Source organism: Neovison vison, chromosome 13 (genome assembly GCF_020171115.1).
Source record: "Neovison vison isolate M4711 chromosome 13, ASM_NN_V1, whole genome shotgun sequence".
In the NCBI taxonomy this organism is placed as follows: Eukaryota; Metazoa; Chordata; class Mammalia; order Carnivora; family Mustelidae; genus Neogale; species Neogale vison.
Genome location: NC_058103.1, coordinates 84559920 through 84582673, shown reverse-complemented (window position 1 = coordinate 84582673; position 22754 = coordinate 84559920). Strand labels below are relative to the sequence as shown.

Sequence of the window (22754 nt, the reverse complement as noted above, 5' to 3'; positions counted from 1 at the left end):
AGAAAATGTCTTAAATTTTTTGAATCTGATGAAAACTATAAATATGCCTAACACCCCCTATTAAAGTGAAAGATCAGATGCTTTCAAAGTAATCATGCTCTATTATGTAAATAGTATTTGGAATACATATTCTGTATTCCACTTATAGACTATAGTTAGGTACAGAGTGGCTATCTCATGTATCTCAAAACAATAAATTTTTCACATAATAAAAAATAAACCCAATTCTGTTTTTAAACAAGCTGAGTTACAAAAATTATCAGAGACTATACAACAGGTAAGTTTTTCAAGACATCTAATAATATCAACATAAACAACAGAAATAAGAGTAAAGAACAGGATAAACCCCATGTGATTTTGTTTTTGTTTTACCCCACAGGTTTTAGCAAGACTCTCTCAAAAGAGTTATTAAAAAGTGATGAAGGGGGGCGCCTGGGTGGCTCACTGGGTTAAGCCGCTGCCTTTGGCTCAGGTCATGATCTCAGGGTTCTGGGATGGAGTCCCGCATTGGGCTCTCTGCTCAGCAGGGAGCCTGCTTCCCTTCCTCTCTCTCTGCCTGCTTCTCTGCCTACTTGTGATATCTCTCTGTCAAATAAATAAATAAATAAAATCTTAAAAAAAAAAAAAGTGATGAAGGGTGTGGACATTGGGGAGGGTATGTGCTATGGTGAGCGCTGTGAAATGTGTAAACCTGGCAATTCACAGACCTGTACCTCTGGGGATAAAAATATATAATATGTTTATAAAAAAATAAAACAAGTTAATAATTTTTTTAAAAATTGCAACTAAAAAACAAAAAAAAGTGATGAAGGGGCACCTAGGTTGCTCAGTGGGTTAAAGCCTCTGCCTTCAGCTCAGGTAATGATCCCGGGGTCCTGGGATCAAGCCCCACATCGGGCTTTCTGTTCAGCAGGGAGCCTGCTTCCTCCTCTCTCTCTCTGCCTGCCTCTCTGTCTACTTGTGATCTCTGTCAAATAAAAAAATAAAATCTTAAAAAAAAAAGTGATGAAGATTTCTGCATAACCCTACTTGCTGACAGCAAAATGAAAGGAACATTCAGTCACCACTTATACTTCATTCAAATGTTCCTTCTAAACTTTTACAGGAGGTAAATTACACTTAAAGGAGCATGGAAGCTCTCTGGGTTCAATAAATATATTCAAGAAGGTAAGAAACTTTGTAAGTCAGTATGGTTACAAATACTGACAACAGGATAAAAGTGTAAACAACAACCTAGTTCTCTTTTCCCTGACTACCACACTAACAACTACAGAAGTACAGTGTTAACTTACATGTTCAGATTATAATGAAATTATTAAACAAGACCATTCCTTGGATAAAATCTTCTGTAACCATATCAACCAAACAAAGCATTATATCTACCATCTTCCCATTAAGACAAGGAAAATATCAATACAGGAAACATCTCTGTAATGATCTCCATTGTAATTATTTTTAAGTATATTAATTTCCCTTATTAAAAATAGCAAAACTGAAGTGAAAAGAGATTAAGTAATCTAAGGTCCTATGATATGTTCCAGTAGAAATGAGAATACATTAAAATCTCATCTTGAGGGGCGCCTGGGTGGCTCAGTGGGTTAAGTCTCTGCCTTCGGCTCAGGTCATGATCCCAGGGTCCTGGGATCGAGCCCCACATTGGGCTCTCTGCTCAGCAGGGAGCCTGCTTCCTCCTCTCTCTCTGCCTGCCTCTCTGCCTACTTGTGATCTCTGTCAAATAAATAACTAAAATCTTTAAAAACAACAAAAAAAAATCTCATCTTGATGCATATTAACAGTTTATATTCATTTGTTTTTAAAATCATTTATTGGGCGCCTGGGTGGCTCAGAGGGTTAAGTCTCTGCCTTCTGCTCAGGTCATGATCTCAGGGTCCTGAGATCGAGTTCCACATCAGGTTCTCTGCTCAGCAGGGAGCCCGCTTCCCCCTCTTTCTCTGCCTGCCTCTCTGCCTACTTGTCATCTTTCTCTGTCAAATAAATAAATAAATAAATCTTAAAAAAAAAAAGAATCAAGAACATATAAAATAGTAATCACAAAGAGAAAAATAATTATGTCTACCATAGTCATAGAACATAAATATAGATCAAGAAATCTGCTTAAAAATCACCTGCTTAAAAGATGAAATGGTCTGGCACAACTGATATTCACATTATGTAAATAATTTAATTTCAATCTGTATTTTGAAGACTTTTTTTTTTTTTTTAAGTAATGTCTACACCCAGCGAGGGGTTCAAACTCACAACACTGAGTTCGAGAGTCACACGCTCTACCAGCTGAGCCAGTCAGGTGCCCCTCAATCTGTATTTTAAATCTGCAATCAAAACTCACCAGATGTTAAAGAAGATAGAAACTTTTTTTTTTAAAGATTTTATTTTTATTTATTTGACAGAGAGAAATCACAAGTAGGACAAGTAGGCAGAGAGGCAGGCAGAGAGAGAGGAAGGAAAGCAGGCCCCCTGCTGAGCAGAGAGCCCGATGCGGGACTCGATCCCAGGACCTTGAGATCATGACCTGAGCCGAAAGCAGCGGCTTAACCCACTGAGCCACCCAGGCGCCCAGATAAAAACTTTTTTTTAAAGATTTGTATTTGCTATTTTCTTAATATACATTTTTATATTATTTTTTAAAGATTTATTTATTTACTTGAGAGAGTGCAAACGTGGGAGAGAGCACCAAGGAAGAGGGAAAAGCCAACTCTTCAACTGAGCAGAGAGCCCAATGAAGGGCTGGATCCCAGAACTCTGGGATCACAACCCGAGCCAAAGGCTAACATTTAACCAGTGAGCCACCTAGGTGCCCTGGAAGATAGAAACTTTTGAGTGGCTATACTGTATGTGTTGTACATATGCTGAAACTTCAGCTCTTAAAAACCCCAACTTTTTCGTATAGACTTAAAGGCTCTTGTATCAAATATGGAAGTCTGACATTTAATCTGAAAGCACTGAGTACTTAGAGAATAAAAGCTATAAAAGCACTTTTTTTTTTTTAAAGATTTTATTTATTTATTTGAGAGAGAGAGACAGTGAGAGAGAGCACGAGCGAGGAGAAGGTCAGAGAGCGAAGCAGACTCCCCATGGAGCTGGGAGTCTGATGCGGGACTCGATCCGGGGACCCCAGGATCACGCCCTGAGCCGAAGGCAGTCGTCCAACCAACCGACCCACCCAGGCGTCCCTATAAAAGCACTTTTGACACAAGGATTCTATCCACTAAAGCCTGGGGAGGGGGGGTGTCTACCACTTGCATCACTATCATTTACAATATACTGGATAACAAAAAAGTTTAGTTTCAAAAATTTGTAAATACTGAAGATGTCCTGCAATACTGCTAATCAAATAAACTGACAACCCTCCAGCTATATTTTGAGTATTTCTCAAAAACCTCAAAAAAGAGGGGAAAAAAAGAATACATGAGTAGAATATGTTTGAGTAACATATGCTCAAATTACTTTTTTAAAAGGATTTATTTATTTGACGTTTTATTTAAGTAATCTCTACACCAAATGTGGGGTTCTACCTCATGACCCTGAGATCAAGAGTTGGACGTTTTTCCGACTGAGCCAGTCAGGCACCTCATATGCTCAAATTCTAAAGCTGCTGGCCACATATCTATAAATTAATTAATTAATTAATTAATTTGGAGACAGAGCACAAGTGGGAGAGGGCCAAAGGGAGCGAGAGAAAGAAAATATTAGGCAGTCTCCATGCTCAGTGTGAAGCCTGACACAGAGCTGGATCTCACAACCCTGAGTATCATGACCCAAGCTGAAATCAAGTGGGAAGCATAACCAACTGAGACACCCAGGTGCCCCTAAATAATTTTTTTTCATAGGAGTTGTGTTTTTTTTTTTTTTTAAAGTGGAGAAGAAGTAAGCTACATTCTCCATAAATTCTCAAAGGTTGTTTTCTTTTGTGAATCAATTCAGCCCACACCAGTTCAATAATGGTCACTAAACATTTTCCCTTATATACAGCCTTTTTTTTTTTTAAGGCAAAAAACATTAACTCACAGAGTTTCTAAGGATTAGGAATCTAAGAGTGTCTTAGTGGTTCTAGGTCAAAGCCTCTCATGAGTGGCAGTCAAGTTGTCATCTCTGTATATAACTTTTTAAAGTTATAAAACAAAGAATTAACTGCCCCTGCCAAAGTTAAATTTCATGATCATGGTGAAGTAAGCTCCATTACATTTGTTCACATTGAAGAACCAATAATCTATCACTAATTCTCACATTTTAGTGCCTTTTTTATGTAAAATACCTTCAAAATTGTCTAAATTACACAAACTTTACTTCTAACACTACATTTAAATATATCTGAAGTCCTACATAATTGAGTTCAATTTGCTAAAGCAAATGAGCCTAATCTTATGAAGATTTGCTGAGGCATTAAAATAATCAATATTTTAAAAATTTTTTTAAATTTTATTTATTTATATGACAGAGAGAGACACAGCAAGAGAAGGAACAAAAGTAGGGGGAGTGGTAGAGGGAGAAGCAGATTCCCCACTGAGCAGGGAGCCCAGCGGGGCTGTATCTTCATGACCTGAGCCACAGGTTCAGCATGCTTAACGACTGAGCTACCGAGGCATGCTTATAATCAGTATTTTTTAAAATCAAAAAAGACCCAAAATCTGAAGTCATATGCAATACAATAGAGTATGCACTAAATTATGCATTAACCATAGTACAAGATGAGCGAGATATATTATTCTTAGCCCCCTACTGAAGATCAAATTTGTTTGAATTTACTATTAGAAATTAAGTTAAATAAGCTAGGGACTTTATGTGTCTAACACTGAAAAAGGAAAAAAAACATTTCTTAACATCCTATCATAAAGGAAAAGTGCTAGAGAAACTTCCCTTCATAAGCATGCCTCAAACATCCCCTACAGTGCCTTGATAAGAATGTATCATACAGGAAAACATAAGCTTTTAAATTAGATTCCTTATGGTATCTTTTCAATTTGAATAAATTACAATATGCCACGGAAGTCCCTGGAATTAATATTAATAGAGTTAATATTAATTTTTCAAGATTACTCCTAATACTAGTATTTATCATTATTACTACTTCTTTGTAAGAAATAATACATGGCGTCCAGCTCCCTAAATACTTTACAATCAATCTCCTATCTCCCCTTTCCCCGAAATAGAATGTTGACTCTATACCATTTAGCCAAAAGAAAACAGCAAACACATCTTTATGGTCTATTCTGGCAAATCAGTGTTTAGAAACCAATGCAACTGTTACTAATGGCTCAGAACCAAACACTGTAACAAAACACACTGAGTGGATCCTCCCTGTGTGTGTACATGCGCCCATTCATAATAACGTGATCCTCATACATGCATTCAAAATCTCAGTTTCTACTGAATACCAGAACACCTCTACATAATACACAGCTTATAAGAAAACTGCCCTCTTTAATGTTCAAAGAAAGAACAATTTCTACAGCTAAGGATGAGAAGAGTTAATACCGGGATTGCTGCCACCTATCAACTTTAATTCAAAGCAAAGTACAACTCAATGTCATTTTTACCTCTAACGCTGCCACGCTGAAACAAAATTAACTTCACTGTGCGATAAAGTATCCTGGCATCCCAATGGATTATTTTCTTCCTTGATTTGACATTACATATGTGTGGAGTCTTTTGTCCCTCCCACAGCATCCCAGAGTGTCAACAGTGTCTTAGTCAAGGCAAATGACAGGCAAATCCCTCAGGTCATTACTTCGCACCCTAAGTACCAAAAAGTCATGGCCTTCATGTCGTTACTACACAGCGAACACTGCACAGTCCCATTACCCTTTCTATTATATTTGGGGAAGCGGGGTGCGAAAGAAGCGCTCCGTGTATCCGGAGAATGCTGTGTTCAGTCCTGGTACCAGAAGCAGCACGAATACAAGTAATATGTGGGTCACCCACAGAGAGAGAAACAGTGGAAGCTTCGTGACCCTCCAAGTTCAGTGAAGACACCAAAAGCTTCTCAGGAAACGGGGCACAAGCCTTCGGGGAAAGGGGCAGAAGCAGAAGGTCTCCGAGGTGGAGGGACTACATCTGGCACAAGACCAGGGCGTGGGCAGCGACTGAGGAGTGTCTCGTACCCTTACCCTCCGCACAAGGGTCAGTCACTCCGCGAGGGGTGCGGCCTAAGAAGGGGGTTAGGACTGGGAGAGGGCGGGGCCCGGGGCACCCCAGCGGCGCCCTGGGGGTTCGGGGGGGTGTGTCCTACCTGGGCCGTGGCGGACGCAGGGATTTCGGGCGGAGGGCTCGGATCCAGCTCAGGGCCAGGACCCGCAGGGATCAACCCTCAGCAAGCGGGACCGCCGCCGCCTGCCCATCCCCCGCCGCCGACTGCGGCGGGACCCGAGCGCGGCTTCGAGGGCCGGCCGGCTTGGTAGTCCCCTCGGGTACCGTCCGCGTTTACTGGCGGCGGCGGCGGCTGCTGTTAATGCTGCTGCTGGCCGCCCCCAGCCGCTGCTCTTGTGCCAGCCCCTGCTCCTCCTCCTGCCGCCGCCGCCGCCTCGTCCCCACCGCTCCCATCGCCGCTGCGGCGACTACTGCAGCGCCCGCTGACCCGACCCGACGTTATTCTCCCCCTTCGCAACCCGACACAGCCTAGCCCACCTGCCCTGCCAGTACGCACGCCCACCTCTCCGCCACAGGTCCTGATTGGAGAGCGCGTCCCGGGCCCGCCACGTCGGTTGGCTGATCTCATTGCCTATCACGAAGTGGGCGGAGAGTCAGGCAGGGAGCGTCTCCGCCCCCCACCGGAGAATTGCCGCTATCTTCAGGTTTGCCTGAGAGTGCGAGTTACCGGGAAAGGAACATCACAATGGCAGCGCGCATGTGCGCAGGAATTCTGGGCCTTGTAGTTCCAGCCGCAACCGCAACTGCCTGCCAGTCCAGAGTCGAGATGTAGAGCTTCTGAGACTAGTGGTTGGCGCACAGTAGTGTCCTCCTAGCTCAGTAGTTAACTTGCTTATAGGGGCATGATTGTGATCCCAGGACTGGGCTTTTGGGAAGAAAACCGGAGATACGTTGTCACATGACGAATTTACACCCTGAGATGGTCACGAAGAAGGGCCCCAAATCGTGAGGCCCTACCATGCCTCCTCCTCAGAACCGGAGCTGCCAGGATATGACAAATTGGCGCTGTCCCCAGAACCGCCTAACATGAAGCTAATCACAAGCCGGCACTAGGGAGAGGCCTAAAGGTATAAGGAGGAAAGGAGACGGAGACCTCCAGAAAAGAATACCAGCCTGGGGCCCGAAGTATTTTTACAGATTTTGCAACCCATGAAGAATGAGATTACCTTCTGCTTTTCAAACACCATCAGCGAAGAGTTCAATGAGCATCCCCTGCGAGCACGGGCATGGGAATCAGCAAGAGAAGGCGGGAGTCCCTCGAAGACTTCCAAGGAAAAACGAGGAGAGCAGAGTAATGAGGTTGTGTGGGATAAATTTGTATTAGGCATTAATTATGCAAGTTATTTGGTGAAGAGGAATCCTTAAGATTAAACCGCTCCCATCCACCACTTTACAGAAGAAAATCTCAAAGAGGTTTAACAACTTTCCAAGGCTATAAAACTAATGATTGACAGTACTAAAACTCAGGTCTCTTAAACTTACTTCTGTGTCTAATGCTTTTTTTTTTTTTTAACTTAATAATCAAAATGACGCCCAGGAGTCCGCCAAGGATTGAAAATATGCAATGACTTGTGAGCTTCGTTTTACTTTAAATCTTTTTCTTCACTGAAATGACATTCTGATTAAAGCTGATTAATTAAGAGTATGGAAAGGTTAAATATGAATCCTATATTCAGTCTCAGAACTGTCACAGAATCTGTTTCTTCTTTTTTTTTTTAAGATTTTATTTATTTATTTGACAGACAGAGATCACAAGTAGGCAGAGAGGCAGGCAGAGAGAGAGGAGGAAGCAGGCTCTCTGCTCAGCAGAGAGCCTGATGTGGGGCTCGATCCCAGTACCCTGGGATCATGACCCCAGGCCGAAGGCAGTGGCTTTAACCCACTGAGCCACCCAGGCGCCCCAAGAATCTGTTTCTTCTTGCTCAGAAAATGCCACAGCTTCGCGACATTCTTTAAAAACAAACAAACAAACAAACAGCAGATACCTCGACTGTCTGTCATGTCTAGATCCTTGGGTGAAAAACAGAACAAAGTGTACATTAAAGGCAATTGATGATGCAGCTCATCTTGTTCTGTTCAAACTTAAAGAAGATGACAACTTGTCTCCTTCCCACTGATTAAAACCACAAGTTGTTTTTCCCATTACTTTGTCTCACAGAATATATTTCACTTCACAATATTGGCTGGGCGAGTAATTTTAGTTGTGAGGGATAGGGTTCCTGCAAATGCTTTCCTTTAAGATTAAAGAAGCTTATAGGGGGAAAAAAATCCAAATTCCCTGAAATTATATCTAGCGATATTTCAAATAACTATTCTCTGTTCAAAGAGAATATTTTTCACTCAGCAAATTCAGTGTTCAAGCTACCCAGATATAATGTCTGTTATCATGGATAAGGTTTTTGTTTGTTTGTTTGTTTGTTTGGGGGGGGTTTGCTTTGTTTTGTTTTAGAGGGAAGAGAGTGCTCGACAGCTGGAGGTGGGAGGGATGGGGAGAGGCAGAGAGAGAGGAAGATAAAGATTTTTTTTAAGATTTTATTTATTTGACAGACGGAGATCACAAGTAGGCAGAGAGGCGGGCAGAAAGAGATGGAGAAGCAGGCTCCCTGCTGAGCAGAGAGCCCAATGTGACCCTGGAATCATGACCTGAGCCGAAGGCAGAGGCTTTAACCCACTGAGCCACCCAGGCTCCCAAGAGAGAGAATCTTAAGCAGGCTCCACTCTCAGCACAGCAGAGGCCTGGGGGCAGAGGGGCTCCATCCCACAATCCTGAGATCATAACCTGAGCCAAAATCAAGAGTCTGTCTCTTAACTGACTGAGTGATCCAGGCATCCTGGTAAGGATTTTGATTAATGTATTCACAGAATTACTATTTTATTTATTTTAAATGAATCAGTAGATACACCTGGATTCTCCAAATATGGACAGATGATTATTCTTCTGATCATTATTTTATAACCGACTCCATTTGCAAATCCATGAAGGGTTAAGATAAATAGAAGAGTATATGAGAAAGAAAACCAGTAGCTGCATATAAAGAAAGAATTTTTATTTTAATGCAGTGCAAAGAAGTGTTCTATGATGAGGATCTTGAGAATAGGGCAACAGTGTATCTCAGAGCAGGAAGTGTAAGATTGAATATACAGTGAAAGTTAATGCCACAGGAGTGGGAAGCCTAGGATAAGGGGCTTCTCAAGGAAAACAGCTTCCCAGGTCTCCCTTTTTTCTCTGATCTTTTCCATTTAAGAAGTATTGTGCTGTCCCAAGAGGTATTTGTTCAGTTAAGATAAATGGCAAAGTAATGTATTATTCAAGAGCTAGCACTGGATTTCTGGAATCCCTTTTGAGATCGATTGATTTATTATGAGTTTTTTTTTTTTTTTTTTTTAACAAATATGGTAGCAAGTCTCCACAGCAAGCCCCCAGTGATCTCTACCTCCTGGTATCTTCACCCTTGTGGAGTCCCTCCATACTGAATTGGGCCAACCTGTGTAACTAATAGGCTTTTTCAGAAATTATGATTTGTAAATTCCAAGACTAGGTCATTAAAGACTTTGCAGCTTCTGCTTTATGCTCTCGTGGATCACTTACTTACAGGGAAGCCATTTGCCATAGTAGCCCGATACTTAAGCAGGCGGCCCTTAAAAGTGGCCACCTGGCAAGGAACGGAGGCATTACATAGATAATCAACACCAGACTGTCAACCATGTTAATGAACCGTTCCTGAAAACAGATCCTCCACCCCTTCAGATGACTACAGGCCCAACTGGCATCTTGACTGCCACCTTGTGAGCTACCCCAATCCAGAACCACCTAGTAAGCCATTCCCAAAATCCAGACCCACAGAAACTATGTGATATGATAAATGTTTACTGTTACTTTAAGCACTCAGTTTTGGGGGACAATTTGTCATGCAATAATTGATAACTAATACAGTAAGATTTATGAAAATAATAGAATGAGAAATGATTTAAGTCTAGGGATATCTGCCCTGGGTACTTGAGTCTGAAAGAATGAGACTGTCATCCTAGGACCAGTCTTAGCATATTCAAAGATAATGAGCAAATTTCAGATTTATACTGATTTCCCACTCAGAACATAATGTCCCTTTCAACCAGCTTCTTTTCTCCCAATGCAGAATAAATAACATATTTGAGAACATTTTTTCTTTCTCCTTTTCTCCATTTGTGGCCTCTTCTACCCATCTTTAGACACCCATTGATTTACCACGTTCTAAATTTCCCCTAATCCAAACAGGAAATAATCTAGATGGGTTATTTGTATCATTATCAAAAAGACTGCAGGGGACGGGATGCCTGGGTGGCTCAGTTGGTTAAGTGCTCAGGTCATGATCCCAGGGTCCTGAGATGGAGCCCCATATCAGGCTCCTTGTTCAGTGGGGTGTCTGCTTCTCTCTCTGCCTGCTTCTCCTCCTAGCTGTGCTCTCTCTTTCTGACAAAGAAAATCTTTGAAGTAAAAAAGGACAACAGAGGTGACTGCATGGCTCAGTCGGTTGAGCGACGGACTGTTGGTTTGATGTCAGAGTTGTGATCTCAGGGTCCTGAGATGGAATCCCACATCCCGTGTCCAGCTCGGTGCTCACTGGGGAGTCTGCTTATCCGTATCCCTTCCTACCCTTCTAACCAACCCCCGACTCAAATAAATAAATAAAATCGTTTAAAAAAAAAAAAAAAAGGCTGTCTGGGGGAGGGGGGTTGGGAGAAGGGGGGTAGGGTTATGGACATTGGGGAGGGTATGTGCTTTTGGTAAATTGGAAGGGGAGGTGAACCATGAGAGACTATGGACTCTGAAAAACAATCTGAGGGGTTTGAAGTGGCGGGGGGGTGGGAGGTTGGGGTACCAGGTGGTGGGTATTATAGAGGGCACAGCTTGCGTGGAGCACTGGTTGTGGTGAAAAAATAATGAATACTGTTTTTCTGAAAATAAATAAATTGGAGAAAAAAAAGATTTCAGGTAAGCAATCAATTAAAACTAAATAAAAATATAACAAACATAAAAAAAAAAGACAACACCACAAACACCACAGTATTAACCAGTGTGCAAGTAAAGGAAAAGAGACCGCTTTTCCCTTTTGCTTTCCATCTCTCCCTTCAGAAACAAATCTCATCTTGTATACCTGATACCAGTACAGTGTTATGTCAATAACAACAACAAATCTCAAAAACAACAACAAATCTCGGAATCATATATTTTAAATGGGTGGATTGTGTGGTATGCGAATTATACCTCAATAACTCTGTTTCTGCATAGTCCTTTGAAACACAAACAATAATAGTCTGGTGCTCAAGTGATTCCACAAACCAGGAAACAGCCCCATGTTTTAAATTTTTCATCAGTCTTACGAGTTTCTATTTGAATCTTGCTTGACCCACTAAATGAAAAATTTTAGAGCCTATTTATGCCAACTACTCTGCTAGGTACTGGGGAAACAAACATGAATAAACTAAGGGCTCGTTTCAACAAGCATGCAAGCCCTACGACAATGCATTGTAACAACTTCTATGAAAGAGGCATATTCTGTAGCACACATAGATGCTCTAGAACAGGAGTCAGTAAACCATAGCCTACAGGCCGGTCAGATACCTGGCGTCCTCTGAGAGCTTGGCGTCTTGAAGCCAGTGTCAGCTGCGTTCTCATTTTGACAGAGATTCTTAATACCAAATGTATTAACTACGTCAAGTATTTGTGTTTTTGAAAACTGCAATCCTTATTTTGTTGTGAGAGGATTTATTTATATTGATATTATTTTAAATTTCAAAAATAAGAGAAATCTGGAAATAAGGCAAGGTATTATCAATTTTAAGTGTTTGAATCAATTATCTTTTTTAAAAAACAGATTTATTGGGGCGCCTGAGTGGCTCAGTGGATTAAAGCCTCTGCCTTTGGCTCAAGTCATAATCCCAGGGTCCTAGGATCGAGCCCCGCATCGGGCTCTCTGCTCAGCAGGGAGTCTGCTTCCCTTCCTCTCTCTCTCTGCTTGCCTCTCTGCCACTTGTGATCTCTGTCAAATAAATAAATAAAATCTTAAAAAAAAAAAGATTTATTTATTAGAGAGAGCAAGTGAGCGGGGGAAGGGACAGAGAGAGAGAATATCCAGGCAAACACTTGCTGTGACCACAGAGCCCATTCAGGGCTTGGATTCCACGACCCATGAGATCAGGACGTGAGCGAATACCAAGAGTCCAACACTCAACCAACTGAGCCACCCAGGCACCCCTGTATCTATTATCTTTTAACATATTGAATATCAATTTGTGTTTGATGATGATTAAAATAGAGCATAATATCAGAGAAGATGAGCACTGATTAGAACTAGTAAAATTAGAAAAGAAACTAAATGTTTGCATTTACAAAATACTGTTTTTTCTTGATGTACTTCCTGTTTATGCCTAACTTTTATGAAATATGAAACAACTATACCATTGAATGGTAACAGTTAACGTTTTCCAAGTTTTATTCCCTTGGAACAGTTAGTTCTATACATATTTGCTCAGCCTTCTAGGTTTCTTCTTTGTTGCAGGGTCATTCATTAACACAGCATGGCTGTATACTTAAAATTTTCAAATGTGAAAGTGGTGAAGTAATGTTGTTATTCCCAATGTGTGGCTTTGACAGTCTGCAAAAAGTTCAGTGATTTTCAGTTTGGTCCAGAAATAAGTTTCTGGAAACACTGGGCAACTTTCTCTGATTTTCAGGCTCCGCGGCCAGAAGACTGACTGGCGGGGGGTGCTAATAGCGCACCCTAGTGACCATAGTATTCCACTGCCACCTGTATCGAAATGTCAAATGGTCTTTTTTTTTTTTTTTTTTTAAGATTTTATTTATTTATTTTGATAGAGCAGAGGAGAGGGAGAGGCACCTTCCCTGCTTAGCTCGGAGCCCAATGCAGGACTAGATCCCTGGAACCTGGACCTGAGCCAAAGGCAGTTGCTTAACTGACTGAGCCACCCAGGTGCCCTGAATGGTCTCTTTTCCTATCTTACTGATCAAAGCAGACTATCCAGTGGATGAGGATTTTTACAATTTTTAAAAACCTGTTGATGATGGTGACAAAGATGATCTTAAAAAACGTTTTTCTGGGGGCGCCTTGGTGGCTCAGTGGGTTAAAGCCTCTGCCTTCAGCTCAGGTCATGATCCCAGGGTTCTGGGATCAGGCCCACATTGGGCTCTCTGCTCAGCAGGGAGCATAGTTTCCCCCACCCTCCCTGCCTGCCTCTCTGCCTACTTGTGAGCTCTGTCTGTCAAATAAATAAATAAAATCTTAAAAAAATATTTTTCTGGTGGTGATATTTGGACATTGTATGTTCTGCAAAATAAAATATATTTGGAGATGTCAAATAAAATTTCCAAAAATTTATTGGCTATCTATAAAAAGGATACTATTGTATGATATCCTATGGAGAATTCAAAAAATAATGGGGTGCCTGGGTGGCTCAGTGGGTTGAAGTCTCTGCCTTTGGCTCAGGTCACGATCCCAGAGTCCTGGGATCGAGCCCCACCTCAAACTCTCTGCTCCGCCGGGAGCCTGCTTCCCCCTCTCTCTGCCTGCCTCTCTGCCTAACTGTGATCTCTGTCTGTCAAATAAATAAATAAAATCTTTAAATATATATATATTAGACGTAGTTCCTATATAGACCATTTTGAATTACAGTTTTTGTACATGTATCCTAATTTTATCTATAAGTATAGAGGAGTCATTTCTTATACTGCATATTTTCCAGACATTCTTTACTCCATATTTATTAAATATACTCAGTATTTTTTTTAAATTTTTAAAAAGATTATTTATTTGAGAAAGAGCAAGTGCGTGGGGCAAAGGGAAGAGAGAGAGAGAGAGAATCCTCAAGCAGGATTCTCCCCACTGAATAAGCAATGAGCCCTTCACAGGGTTTGATCCTGGAATCCTGATATCTTGACCTGTGCCAAAATCAAAAGTTGGACACTTAACTGACTGAGACCCCAGGAGTCCCACACTCAGTATTTTTAAATGAATGAATGTAATGCAAAAAGTTAAATATAATACAAAATAATATAAGATACAAATAATACAAAAATACAAGTGCTCTCATACTTTGTATTAACTTCCAAACAAGTGCTATCAACACCTCTGGGTTTGCCTTTTTCTATATCTTTAGTATGAAGATGATGACACATTGTTTTTTTATTTTAATTCTTACCCAGAAACATAACAAAGGGTGATTATTAAAAAACAAATGACGAAGAAAAAAATCCCCCAGTTTGGAAGTCACAGAAGAGAGAGAAAAGAGAAAAATCCTACTAAATTTATTTTAGAAGTAGTAACAGCAGGGGCACCTGAGTGGCTCAATTGGTTAGGCATCTGCCTTCACTTCAAGTCATGATCCCCGTGTCCTGGAATGGAGCCCCCACTTCAGGCTCCCTGCTCAGCAGGGAGTGTGCTTCTCCCTCTCCCTCTTCCTCTGTGCTCTCTCTCACTCTCAAATAAATAAATAATTAAAATCTTAAAAAGGAGAAGGGGGGGGAGCGGAGGGAAAGGAGGAAGAGGAGAAGAAGAAGAGGAAGTAATAACAACAGTATAGAGCCAGAAACTGGACCTTGTAGTTTCCTGGGCCAGCCTGTATTTATATACAGCATTCAGGTAGAGTCCTTGCCTAGTCTCAGCACCACTTCCCACCACTGTGTGTCTGTAAGCTTGCTCAGGTTAATTCAGAGTTGCAAGGAACTGGGGGTGTCTGGATTCAGTTGAAGATGAGCTCTAGCCTACCCTCCTGCAGAAAGATGTCATCCTTAAACCCCCCCCCTTTTTTTTTTTAGTAAATTGAAGCTTCATTTTACTTGCTCACACAGATTTTTAAGAAATCCATTGCTGAAAAAATAAAAATTTGCAAACTTTCATTCTAGTTGACTGGAATGGGGAGTTTGGAAGTAGAATAGGGAGTTTGGAAAAAGATTTCACAAACACGTTAGTGAGCCGTTTTGGAAATGGACCCTCTGGTAGATGTCTGCATAGGATCTAGTGGGGATGTGAACTTGGGAATTGCTCAATTCCACCCAGGGTTGAGGGGAATGTGTTAGTTTTCTATGCTGATACAACAAATTACAAGAAACACAGTGGCTTAACACAACATAAATTTATTATTTTAGAGTTCTGAGGATCAGAAGTCCAAAATAGGTCTCCCTGGGCTCAAATCAAGGTGTCATCAGGCCTCAGTTCCTTCTTCTGAGGCTCAAGAGGAAGATCAGATCCCTTGTTTTTTTTCAGCTTCTAAAGGCTGCCCACATTCCATGGCTCTTGATCCTCTTCATCCATTTTCAAGATCAATGCCACCAGTAGGCAAAGTCCTCATGGCACATCCCTTTGGCCCACTCTTCTATCTCCCTCTTCCACTTTTAAGGACTCATGTGTTTAGACTGGGCCCACCTGGATAATCCAGGCTAATCTCCCCATCTCCAGGTCCACAACTTCAATCACATCTACAAAGACCCTTTTACCATGTAAGGTATCATATTTGTGCATTCCTGGATAGTACATGAAAAGCCTGTGAAGGGAAGGGGACATTTTTCTGCCTACCGCAAGGACAGTTAAGAAAAGCTTCCTGGGAAGAGTAACACTTTTCACTTTCAAATTTTCTTACAACTTTTAATTTGCATTCATTATATTATTCATTGATATAGTCCTGCTTTTGTCCTTTCTGCATCAGTCATCTAATTTTACATTAGAAGTTCAGAATTCCTTCAAGAATTGGCTATAAATCTCTATGGTTTGTCTCATATCTTCTAAGAATTATAACCAAAAACTTGAAAAATTCAAGCCAGCTTCATGTTGATACTCTTCTGGGTTGCTTTGACTTAGTGCCATAATACACAGTATGGACAGTAACTGTCTATACTGTATACTATGGACAGTACATATATACACAGTAACTGGCCTTTTCCACATTATAAAGCCCCATTCAGCAGGAGTAAACTTCTTAACCTTTGCACACGGCCTAGCCCAGAGTCATGCACACATAAGAAGTAAGAATTTGGGGCGCCTGGGTGGCTCAGTGGATTAAGCCGCTGCCTTCGGCTCAGGTCATGATCTCAGGGTCCTGGGATCGAGTCCCGCATCGGGCTCTCTGCTCAGCAGGGAGCCTGCTTCCTCCTTTCTCTCTCTCTGCCTGCCTCTCTGCCTACTTGTGATCTCTCTCTGTCAAATAAATACATTAAAAATCTTTAAAAAAAATTAAAAAAAAAAAGAAGTAAGAATTTACAAGAAGCCAGGATTAAACAAATATACCTTTATTTATTTATTTTTAAAATATTTTTTTAAAGATTTTATTTTATTTGACAGAGCGAGAGACACAGTGTGAGAGGGAACACAAGCAGGGGGCAGTGGGAGAGGGAGAAGCAGGCTTCCCAGCAGAGTAGGTAGCCTGATGCGGGGCTGGATCCTGGGACTTTGGGATCATGACCTGAGTCAAAGGCAGATGCTTAACAACTGAGCCACCCAGGCACCCCAAATAAATATACCTTAAAACTATTGTACACCAACTCCCCCAAGTGTGAAGCCCTCGTAGACCATAAAACTGAGCTTCAAATAATATTAGCTGCTGTTCAACCCACAGTTTCAGGTTCTCTTTCTCTCTCTCTCTCTTTTTAAAAGATTTTTATATATTTGATAGAGAGAGAGCAAGTACAAGTAGTGGGAGCAGTAGGCAGAGGGAGAGGGAGAAGCAGGATCCCCAGCTGAGCTGGGAGCCCAACTCGGGGCTGGATCCCAGGACCCTGGGATCATGAGCTGAGCCGAAGGCAGAGGCCCAACCAACTGAGACACCCGGGGGCGCCTTCTCTCTTTCTTTTGTCATTTGATCTTGCCCCTAATTAGAATCAACTTCTCTCATGGATGAAATCCACAAGGAAGAGTATACAGAGCAAGAAGGCAAGAGGGCAAGATTGGAACCTGGAGAAAAGCTAATATTTAATAGGAAGATGGTGGGACAAAAATCCAGGAGAGGCCACTGGTTGAGGTAACCTAACCTGCCTGAGCTGAAGTCTCAGCTTTCCACGTCCCTTGCTACACAGTCCTTATGCCTGCCTTAAGACTTCTCTTGGAAGGATCTTACAAAGGCTTATTTTCAGCTGCCTCCACCCTATTCTCTCCTGACAATAAAAATGCTCATCCACTCTGACTAAAAATATCAGAAGGAGGATTTGGCAGACCATCCTTTTTCCTCCTGATTTTGTTGTTTGGTGTACTTATTTGTTTAATGGAAAATAGATTCACATGGTTCAACATTTGAAAAGTACTGAAACAGTGTATTTGAAGAGTGAGCTTCTTTCCCATGCATGATTCCTGACCACTCAGTGTACTTACCCAATTACTGGTTTCGTGTGTAGCTTTCTTACCCATCTGCAAACAAATACAGACATCAGTTCTTTTTCTTTTCTTTTTTTTTTAAAGATTTTATTTATTTATTTGTGAGAGAGAGAGGGAGAGAGAGCGAGCACAGGCTGACAGAGAGGCAGGCAGAGGCAGAGGGAGAAGCAGGCTCCCTGCCGAGCAAGGAGCCCGATGTGGGACTCGATCCCAGGACGCTGGGATCATGACCTGAGCTGAAGGCAGCTGTTAACCAACTGAGCCACCCAGGCGTCCCATCAGTTCTTTTTCTTTAGACAAATAGCAACCAGCACTTTATGCCCTCTTCTACAACTTTCTTTTTTCATTAATATTTTCTTAGAGTTTCTTCAATATTAGTGCATAAAAATCTGCCTCATTCTTTTTGACGATTGTATAATATTTATTTGGAAATAAGATTCTATAATAGACTATTCTTTGGAGTAGTTTTAGATTTACAGGAAAATTGCAAAGGTACTACAGAGAGTTTGCATGTATCCTCTCATCCAGGTTTCCCTATTATTAACAGCTCATGTTTATATGGCACCTCTGCTCAATTAATGAAATATTGATTCATTATTGTTAACTGAAATTCATAGTTTATTCAGATTTCCTTAGTTCTTACCTAATTTTTTTTTTCTGTTCTAGGATCCCATTCAGGGTACCACATTCCATTTACATGTCATTTCTTTAGGGTTTCCTTGGCTATGTCAGCCTTGGTTTTGATGGTTTCGATAGTTTTGAGGAGTACTGGCCAAGTTTTTGAGGGATGCCCCTCTTTTGGAATTGGTTTGTTTTTCTTGTTATTAAAGGTTTGGGGGAGGAAAGGCATATACGTTGCCATTTTATCACATCATATCCAAGATACCTACTACCAGCACGATATCCCTACTGATATCGACCTTGATCACATGGCTGAACTAGGATTTATCAGTTTTCTCCACTGTAAAGTTATTCTTTTTTCTTCTTTTTATACTGTATTCTTTGGAAGGAAGTCACTATAGCTCATATTTAAGGAGTAGAGATGAAATGGGAAAGTTTAATTACCTATTATTCTTTTTTCCAAGATTTACTTATTTATTTATTTGAGAGAAAGAGAGAGAGCATGAGCAGGAGGGGCAGAGGAAGAGAAAAACTTAAGCAGACTCCAAACTGAGCGCAGAGCCTGATGTGGGGCTCAATCTCACCACCCTGAGATCATGATCTGAGCTGAAACCAAGACTTGGATGTGGAACTGACATGCCACCCAGGCACCCCATGTTAAAGTTCTTCTTACAGGGGCACCTGGGTGGCTCAGTGGGTTAAGCCGCTGCCTTCGGCTCAGGTCATGATCTCAGGGTCCTGGGATCGAGCGGCGCATCGGGTTCTCTGCTCAGCAGGGAGCCTGCTTCCTCCTCTCTCTCTCTTTCTGCCTGCCTCTCTGCCTACTTGTGATCTATAAAATAAATAAATAAAATCTTTAAAAAAAAGTTCTTCTTACAAACTGGCTAAAAGTCAGAGCATAGCTCGTTGCAAAGGAAGGGAAGAACCCCCCCCCCCCCAAATAACCTGGAGCCATGTTTTAGAGGCTCTTGAGTTTCATGAGCCACTGAAGATTTTTAGGTTACTACTGAGTAGCCATTGTAACAACCAGAGATATTACCAGATCTGTGCTTAGGAAGATTAAATTTGTGATGATATGCAGAATTAATTCAAGAAAGTAAGAAACTAGAGAAAGAAGACCAACCAAGAGGTCATTGCAACTGTTCTAGCAATGATGGAAGAAGGACCTGAAATGGGGAAGTGAGAGTACAGAGCAGAGAATAATCAGAAGAAACAATTGATGAGACTTGGCCAGTTTGCCAAGCCATTTCCTGTGGAAGAAAGAGTCAAAGATAATTTAGATGTCAAAACTGCATGAATTGGACAATAGTGGTACTTTTAGCAGAAGTGAAAAATCAGGAAGAAGAATTGGTTTGGGGCTGAGGATGGGTTTGATTTTTAGACTCTCAGCTTGAAGGTCCAGCAGCACTACCAGGTAAAAAGTTGGAAATGCAGGGCTGATGTCAGGAATGGACACATAAATTTGAAAATTTTTCATCTAGAGATGAAATCAGAGCTCTAAACCTTGAGGCATCCACTACCCTACACTACCCTACAAGGGTAGGGTTTGGGGCAAAAGGAAGGAAGACCAACAGAAAAGGGGGGGTGGTAGAAGGAGGCAGACCTTGGGCTGTTGAGGCCTTGGGTGAGCTCAGTGAGTTACTCTCCCCAAAAGTCATCAGCTCTCATCTTTTTGCATAATTCATTCAAATTTTCTGCTTTTGTCACCTCTGCTACTGAAGTCTTCTGTTGTTGTTTTCTTTTTTTTTTTTTTTTTTTTTTTTTAAGATTTTTTATTTATTTATTTGAGAGAGAGAGACAGTGAGACAGAGCATGAGCGAGGAGAAGGTCAGAGAGCAAAGCAGACTCCGCGAAGCAGACTTCCCATGGAGCTGGGAGCCCGATGTGGGACTCAATCCCGGGACTCCAGGATCACGCCCTGAGCCGAAGGCAGTCGTCCAACCAACTGCGCCACCCAGGCGTCCCTCTGTTGTTGTTTTCTAAGTTAGTGTGAACTTATTATTTTACTATCATCCAGAGGTAGTTTACTTTCCAGTTCATCTGTATTGCTTACCAAGGGCCACATCAACTATGACTACAATTTATTTATTTATTTGACAGACAGAGATCAAAAGTAGGCAAAGAGGCAGTCAGAGAGAGAGGAGGAAGCACGCTCCCTGCTAAGCAGAGAACTTGATGCGGGGCTCGATCTCAGGACCCTGGGATCATGACCCAAGCAGAAGGCAGAGGGTTAACCCACTGAGCCAGCTAGGCGCCCCTATAACTACAATTTAATCAGTTCTGGAAGCTGGCATCAACAACTTGTGACCTGCCTTGATTGAGGCTTGTTTATAAGAAAGGAAGTTTTAGGGGCACCTGGGTGGATCAGTCCGTTAAGCAACTGTCTTTGGCTCAGGTCATGATCCCAGGGTCCTGGGATGGAGCCCAGCAGCAGGCTCCCCACTCAGTGGGAAGACTGCTGCTCCCGCTCCCTCTACCTGCTGCTCTGCCTGCTTGTGCTCTGTGTCAAATAAATAAATAAAAATTCTTTAAAAAAAAAACAACAGAAGAAAAAGGAAAAAAGTTTTAGTAACTGATCTTGCATTCATTGAATTGTATTATTTTCATTTCATATTTCACATTGAACCCAATAGTTTCATTTGTTTCAAGTTCTTTTTGTTAACAGTTTGATAACATTTGTTAAGATGTTCTTTTTAGTACCTTCTGGAGATGAATTTCCCCTAAAGGAAATGTCTGTCCTCAGAATGGCTTGAAATATGTGCACATTTTTATTGATTGGTTTACTGAAATCACACTTGATGTGGCCTAAGTGGAGCCAGACATATTTTATTTTCTAAAAATCAATTCTTCTCCACTCCAATTGCCACTTTCCTAGCTTAGGTCACCCTCTTCTCATCTACATTAGTTCAGGAGCCTTTTAACTGGCCTTCCCTGGTGTCTTTATTTTTTCCACATTATAGCCAGAGAGCTTTAGCTAAACGTGAATTTGACCACATTATTCATCTCTGAGAAAATACTAGTGGTTCCTCATTGTCCTCAGCAGCTCTTACAAAACTCTTCCTGATCATTTTCCACACTTGCTATTAAGCTACCACACTCTATACTCCAGCCCATCCAGTAAGAGAAGAGGAGGAATAAGACATAAATCCTGGAAGGTAAGAGAAAAAGAGATACTTATCTTTCACATTGTAACTCTCAAAAGCATCTTAAAAAAGGATTACAATTAATGAGACAGTGAGCTACCATTTCATTACACACCCACCAGAATGTCTACAATTGAAAAGACAGACAATACCAAGTGTTACAAGAATATGGGGCAAAAGGAACTTTGGGACAATGTTTGATAATTTCTTCAAAGGTTAAATAAACATGGATCATTCCACACACGCACACACACATATACTTCATTACATATCTCATTATATATGTCACTAAATATATACACATACATATACATCTAGTCATATACACATGTACATATAGTCTCCAAAAGAAATGAATATATATTACCTAAAACAAAACACTTGTGGGTTACCACAGTGGGTGGTACAGTCAGTTAAGTTTTGGCTCAGGGCATGATCTCAGGGTCGTGAGATAGAGTCCTACATCGGGTTCTGTGCTTTACAGAGTCTGTGAGAGAAAATCCCCAAGCCAATTCCCTGCAGAGTATGGAACCCAACAGCGGGCTTGATCCCAGGACCTGAGCTGGAATCAAGAGTCGGCCTCTTAACCGAGTGTACCACCCAGGCTCCCCTTTAAGAATGTTCTTAACAGTTTTATTAATAATAGCCCCAAATTATAAACAACCAAATGTCTATCAACAGGAGAGGGGATACATTTTCTGTATTCCTATAATGAAGAACACAATAAAAGAACAGAACTACTGGTACATACAACAACATGGGTGAATCTCATAGGTAAAAGAAGCTAGACATAAAGTGCACACACTGATTCGATGGATGGACATAGGAGTATGTGCACAAAGTGGGAAGATTTTTGCTTTAGATGTGAATGTCCGCCAGAAAGCATCTATTACAGAAAAGGTAACGAACAAGGAAGCAATCAAAACCACTTAGACCTTAGGCCCCTCTGGCAGTTGACACAGTGGGCATGGAATGGAGAGATGAAGGGTAAGCAGGGAGCCAACCAACAGCATGGACTTCCACCTAACAAGACCATTAGAGCTACTGCCATGTCCATCCTGCCAGTAATGGGTCCATTGCTTTATTGACAGGGCATTGCTCTTCAAGGAGATCAACCAGCTACTTGGTGTAAAGTTGATTTCACTGGGATGATTCTATTCTAGAAGAGTCAGCACTTCATTCTCACATGATTGGGCATCTCTTCAGGGTCTAAGTATGCCTTTCCTGCCCACAGAGCTTCAGGTAGCACTGCTATCTGGGGGCTCATAGGGTACCCGTTCCATTACCATGGGATTCCACACAACATATCATGCATGCAGTCAGCTTACACATCACAGCTAAGGAGGTGTAGGAGTGGGGCCACGACAGAGGGATCTAATGGTTGCCTTTGCATACTGCATCGTTCAGGAGCAGCTGGGCTGACAGAATGTTGGGATGACCTGTGGAAGTTGCAGTTCAGGTATCAGCT

General features: G+C 41.5%; 1 protein-coding gene across 2 annotated transcripts in view; it reads right to left on the bottom strand.

Annotated features, from left to right (window-relative positions):
* Positions 1-6564, bottom strand: part of TTBK2 (tau tubulin kinase 2) — a 162862-nt gene extending 156298 nt beyond the window's left edge. For both annotated transcript variants that reach the window (XM_044231585.1, XM_044231586.1), the window contains exon 1: positions 6248-6564. The gene's annotated coding sequence lies outside the window, so the exon portion shown is untranslated. The remainder of the gene's footprint in view (positions 1-6247) is intronic.
* Between the last annotated feature and the right edge of the window lie 16190 nt (positions 6565-22754).